Raw genomic sequence first — 5,415 nt, 5'->3', positions numbered from 1 at the left:
GCTGTCGGAAATCGACCTCATATCTATTTTGTGAACCTGTCCCAGGATTATGCTTCTTGGAAAGCCAGGGAGACAGCAGTGAAAGAGCAGCAAAGGTGAGGCTCTTCATTCGCCTTGCCTCTCAACTATTCTCTCTCAAGCCCTCAAGCTTTCCCATGTGTATTTCTGTCTCCAGCAGAGCTTGCAGGAAATGTTTCTATTAATTCTTCAACCTTCCACATCAGTGTAGGCAGCACTCAGCTCGTGACTGCTTGCAGCTGTAAGGCTGACCTTACTCGTCTAGCATTAGAGCTTGGGCAAGCAATTGTGGCTCATTAATTAGCCACCAGGCAGCTGTCCACAACATTCATAGAATCACCAGGTTGGAAAGGACCCACTGGATCATTGAGTCCAACCATTCCTAACACTCCCTTAAACCATGTCCCTAAGCACTTCATCCACCCGTTCCTTAAACACCTCCAGGGAAGGCGACTCGACCACCTCCCTGGGCAGCCTGTTCCAGTGCCCGATGACTGTTTCCGTGAAAAATTTTTTCTGATATCCAGCCTGACCCTCCCCTGGTGGAGCTTCAGGCCATTTCCCCTTGTCCTGTCCCTAGTCACTTCAGAGAAGAGGCCAGCTCCCTCGTTCTTGTGGTGAGGGGCCCAGAAACGAACGCAGTACTCAAGGTGCGGTCTCACCAGTGCTGAGTACAGAGGGAGAATAACCTCCCTGGACCTGCTGGTCACACCGTTTTTGATACAAGCCAAGATGCCATTGGCCTTCTTGGCCACCTGGGCACACTGCTGGCTCATGTTCAGTCGGCTGTCAACCAGCACCCCCAGGTCCTTCTCTTCCATGCAGCTCTCCAGCCACTTTTCCCCCAGTCTGCAGCACTGCATAGGGTTGTTGTGCCCCAAGTGCAGGACCCGGCATTTGGCCTTGTTAAACCTCATCCCATTGGTCTCAGCCCAGCAGTCCAGCCTGTTCAGATCCCTTTGGAGAGCCTCCCTACCCTCCAGCAGATCCACACTTCCACCCAGCTTAGTGTCACCTGCAAACTTGCTAAGGGTGCACTCAATGTCTTCATCCAGGTCATTGATAAAGACATCAAACAGGGCTGGACCCAGTACCGAGCCCTGGGGAACCCCACTTGTAACTGGCCTCCAGCTGAAATTAACTCCATTGACCACCACTCTCTGGGCCATCCGACCAGTTTTCAACCCAGGACAGTGTGCGCCTGTCCAGGCCAGAGGCTGACAGTTTCTGAAGCAGAATGCTGTGAGAAACTGTGTCAAAGGCTTTACTGAAGTCCAGGAAGACGACATCCCCAGCCCTTCCCCCATCCAGTAGTCGAGTCGCTTTGTCATAGAAGGCGATCAGGTTAGTTTGGCAAGATCTGCCTTTCGTAAACCCATGTTGACTGGGCCTGATCACCCGGTTCTCTTGCATGTGCTTCATGACAGCACTCAAGATTACCCGTTCCATGACTTTCCCCGGCACTGAGGTCAGACTGACAGGCCTGTAGTTTCCCAGATCCTCCCTGCAACCCTTCTTGTAGATGGGGACAACATTAATCAGCCTCCAGTCCAGTGGAACTTCCCCAGTCAGCCAGGGCCGCTGGAAGATGATGGAAAGGGGTTTGGAAAGGACATCCGCCGGCTCCTTCAATACTCTTGGGTGGATCCCATCCGGCCCTATAGACCTGTGGGTGTCTAGCTGGGCAACCAAGTCTCTAACCGCCTCCTCTTGGATCATGGGAGCCTCATTCTGCTCTTTTAACTCCTGGGTTTGTACACAGAGGGAACGACTTTCCTTGCTATTAAAGACTGAGGCAAAGAAGGCATTAAGTACCTCAGCCTTGTCCTTATCCCCTGTCACTATTGTTCCTTCTGCATCCAATAGGGACTGAATATTCTCCCTAGTCCTCCTTTTCTTGTTAATGTATTTGTAGAAAGATTTTTTATTATCTTTCACAGACTTAGCCAATTTGATTCCTAGTTGGGCCTTACCCCTCCTGATTTTATCCCTGCACCATCTCACTTCCTCCCTGTAGTCCACCCAAGAGGCCTGCCCCTTCCTCCAAAGCTCATAGACCTTCTTCTTCTTTTTGATGCATCTCAAGATCTCCCTGCTCAACCAAGCTGGCCTTTCCCCCCCCGCCGGCTCCTTTTCCTGAACACAGGGGTGGCTTGCTCTTGAGCTGCTAGGATTTCATTTCTTAAGAGCGCCCAGCCCTCGTGGGCTCCCTTGCCCTGAAGGACTGTCTCCCATGGGACTTTGCCAACCAACCTTCTGAACAGACCAAAGTCTGCCCTCTGGAATTTAACATGACTGTTTTGCTAATCCCCTTCTTTATCCCACCTAGAACTGAAAACCCTATCATCTCATGATCGCTTAGTCCCAGGCGTCCTCCAACCGTTGCATCCCCCACAAGACCTTCTCTATTCACAAACAGCAGGTCAAGGAGGGCACCCTCCCTTGTTGGTTCACTAACCAGTCGTGTGAGGAAGTTGTCTTCCACGCACTCCAGGAACTTCCTAGACTGCTTCCTTTCCGCTGTATTGTACTCCGAGCAGATATCCGGAAGATTGAAGTCTCCCACAAGGACAAGAGGTAGAGATCTAGAGACTGTCCCCAGCTGTTTATGGAAGACCTCATCAGCTGCTTCTTCTTGGCTGGGTGGTCTGTAGCAGACTCCCATCACAATGTCTGCTTTCTTGGGGGCTCCTCTGATTTTAACCAATAAGCACTCAGTCCCTTCCTCACCGTAATCCACCTCAAGGGTATCAAAGCACTCTTTAACACAGAGGGCTACCCACCTCCTTTTCTACCCCTCCTGTCCTGCCTGAAGAGTTTATACCCCCCCATAGCTGTACTCCAGTTATGTGAGTCATCCCACCATGTTTCTGTGATGGCAATGACATCGTAGTCACGTGGTCCTACAACAGCTTCCAGCTCCTCCTTCTTATTGCCCATGCTGCGTGCATTGGTGTAAATGCACTTCAGCTGGGCTGATGAATCTTCAGCCCTCACAAAGGGAATAGAGTTCATTCCCAATGGACTGGTCCTCAGAATACCTAACTCCACAGTGCCAGTTTCATTCTTGCGGTCCCCAGCTGTACTCGCCCCCACTTGCTCTGTGGTGGTGTACTGGCGGTTGTTTTGTGGAATCAAACCCTATAACCCAAAATGAGTTATAAAGCAGGTATGTTTATTTCCAGCACTGGGGTGCAATGGGGTTCTCCTCCTCACTTGCACACTGTACAGCTTAACAAGCAGCTACTTATAGTGTAAAGACATGCATAGGTTTAAGTGCCTGCTGCATATTCATACCCTATCCCCGCTTCGTATTATAATTAAATCTGGAAAGTTTGCTCCTCCAGTCTTGCGCCTGCGTAGTGCCTCCTGATGGTCGTGGGCCGGGATCTTAGGGATGAAGTACGAAGTCTTCCTCGGGATGAATATATTTCTTTTTGAACTTTGTGCAGACGCAGTCTCCTCTGGCTGTTTTCAAACTCCTGAACCAAATGCAGCAGCTTTCTGCATTCCAATGCCCACTGATCAGTAAACTGCTGCTAGCTGGCTCCTTCGTTAGCAACTTCCAAGGTCTTCAAGGTGAACAACGCCAAGCTTAAAGAACACTCCCACCCCCCTTGTCTGTTTTTACACATCACCTCAGTTATCGTTATCATCGCTGTTAATCTTGGTTATTAACACATTGGAGTTGATATTCCATCCCACCATTTCCAAATCGCCATCTCACCCGGGACCCAAGGAGGCAGCAGACTTCCCTAAGGGGAGAGTCTGTCTGCCATCTCAGACCCTCTGTTCCCCTCGGAATGGAGTCCTCTGCAACTACAACCTGTCTTTCCTTCCCCACAGAGGTGGCCATAATGGGGGGGGGGCGGGGGGGGGCCTGTCCGAGTGTGGCAACGCCTCTGGGGTAGATGGGCTGTCATCCCCGTCTATTGCCCGGCCTTCCCCCTCCACAGCCTCACAGCTGCTGAGCAGAGGAAGCTGGGAAAGCGAGGTGGGCAACGAGGGGCTTCTCCTGCCACCCTGAGTGTGGACTTGCCCCGACTCGCTCCTTAGTGAGGGGGAGGATGCAGGATCCCCTTCGTGCTGGTTTTGAGTTGGGGGCTGCTCCTCTTTATGTCCTGGGGAGGGCAGAGCAGGGCGCCACGGCCCTTCTCTCTCTCACACTTCCTGGTTCTCCTGGTATCAGTAACTCCTGCCAGCTATCAGGGCGACAGAACCTTTAGCTCCTCATTAGGTTCAGGGCTTCGTGAAGCTGGAGAGGGGCTGTTCATAAAGGCTTGTGGTGACAGGACGAGGGGGAACGACTATAAACTGGAGAGGGGCGGATTTAGACTGGACGTTAAGAAGAATTTCTTATCCCTGAGAGTGGTGAGACACTGGAACAGGTTGCCAAGGGAAGTTGTGGATGCCCCATCCCTGGAGGTGTCCAAGGCCAGGTTGGATGGGGCCTTGGGCAGCCTGATCCAGTGGGATGTCCCTGCCTATGGCAGGGGGGTTGGAACTAGATGATCTTTAATGTCCTTTCCAATCCAAACTATTTTATGATTCTATGATTCATCACCTGTAACAGTGACTTGGAAAGACAAATGCCACAGCCTGCAACATCCACACCCACACCCCCATATTTTGCTCCTTCTTTCCCCAACTGTAACTACTGAGCACAATGTTGGGGTCAGGGTCCTGGCTTGTTTCCCCTCCCAACTTCGGCACACTTTTGACCAATTGGTCCATCGTGCCGATGATGGCAGGAGGATCCCCCCTCACCAAGGGCTCCAAGCTTCCCACCCAGTAACCAGCTCGCTGGGTCAAAGACCAGGGGGTGTGATGATCTCCTGTTGTGGGATAAACACCTGGGTCCCAGTAGCCCTCAAACTCTTTTTCACTTAACAAAATCTAATCGACCCCCGTTAACGATAACCTCCAAACATATTCGGTCTCTGTCTCCTTAGGGATTCTGCCAAATACCCTTTCCAGTTTCGCCAGCTGTACAAGTGCCCAAGTTGGGGTCAGCATCCCGGCCACATCCCCAGCCAACTTCTTGCCCAGCCCCAGCCTTGTTGCTGGTGGGTCAGCATGAGAGACAGAGGCAGCCTTGATCCTGTGCCAGCAGCGTGCTGGGACGGTTACAACACCAGTCCGGTATAAGGGCTTGTGTGGTCATAGATCCAAAACATGGCCCTATGTGGGCTGCTATGGAGAAAATTAACCCCATCCCAGCTGAAACCAGTGCAGTGAAGCCCATCCGACTCCTCCCACCCAGTGACATGTGGCACAGAGGAGGGTCTGGGCACACTGGAGGGGCTGTTTCATCCTATGGGCCTTCGACCCCATCGCTTGGAACCGGCCAAGCGCAGCCAAGCGCCAAACCCCACCTGCCCAGACAAGTTCCCAGTA

This window comes from Cuculus canorus, chromosome 19 (assembly GCF_017976375.1).
Source record: "Cuculus canorus isolate bCucCan1 chromosome 19, bCucCan1.pri, whole genome shotgun sequence".
NCBI lineage: Eukaryota > Metazoa > Chordata > Aves > Cuculiformes > Cuculidae > Cuculus > Cuculus canorus.
The sequence above is the reverse complement of the archived record's forward strand: the minus strand, read 5'-3'. Positions refer to the sequence as shown.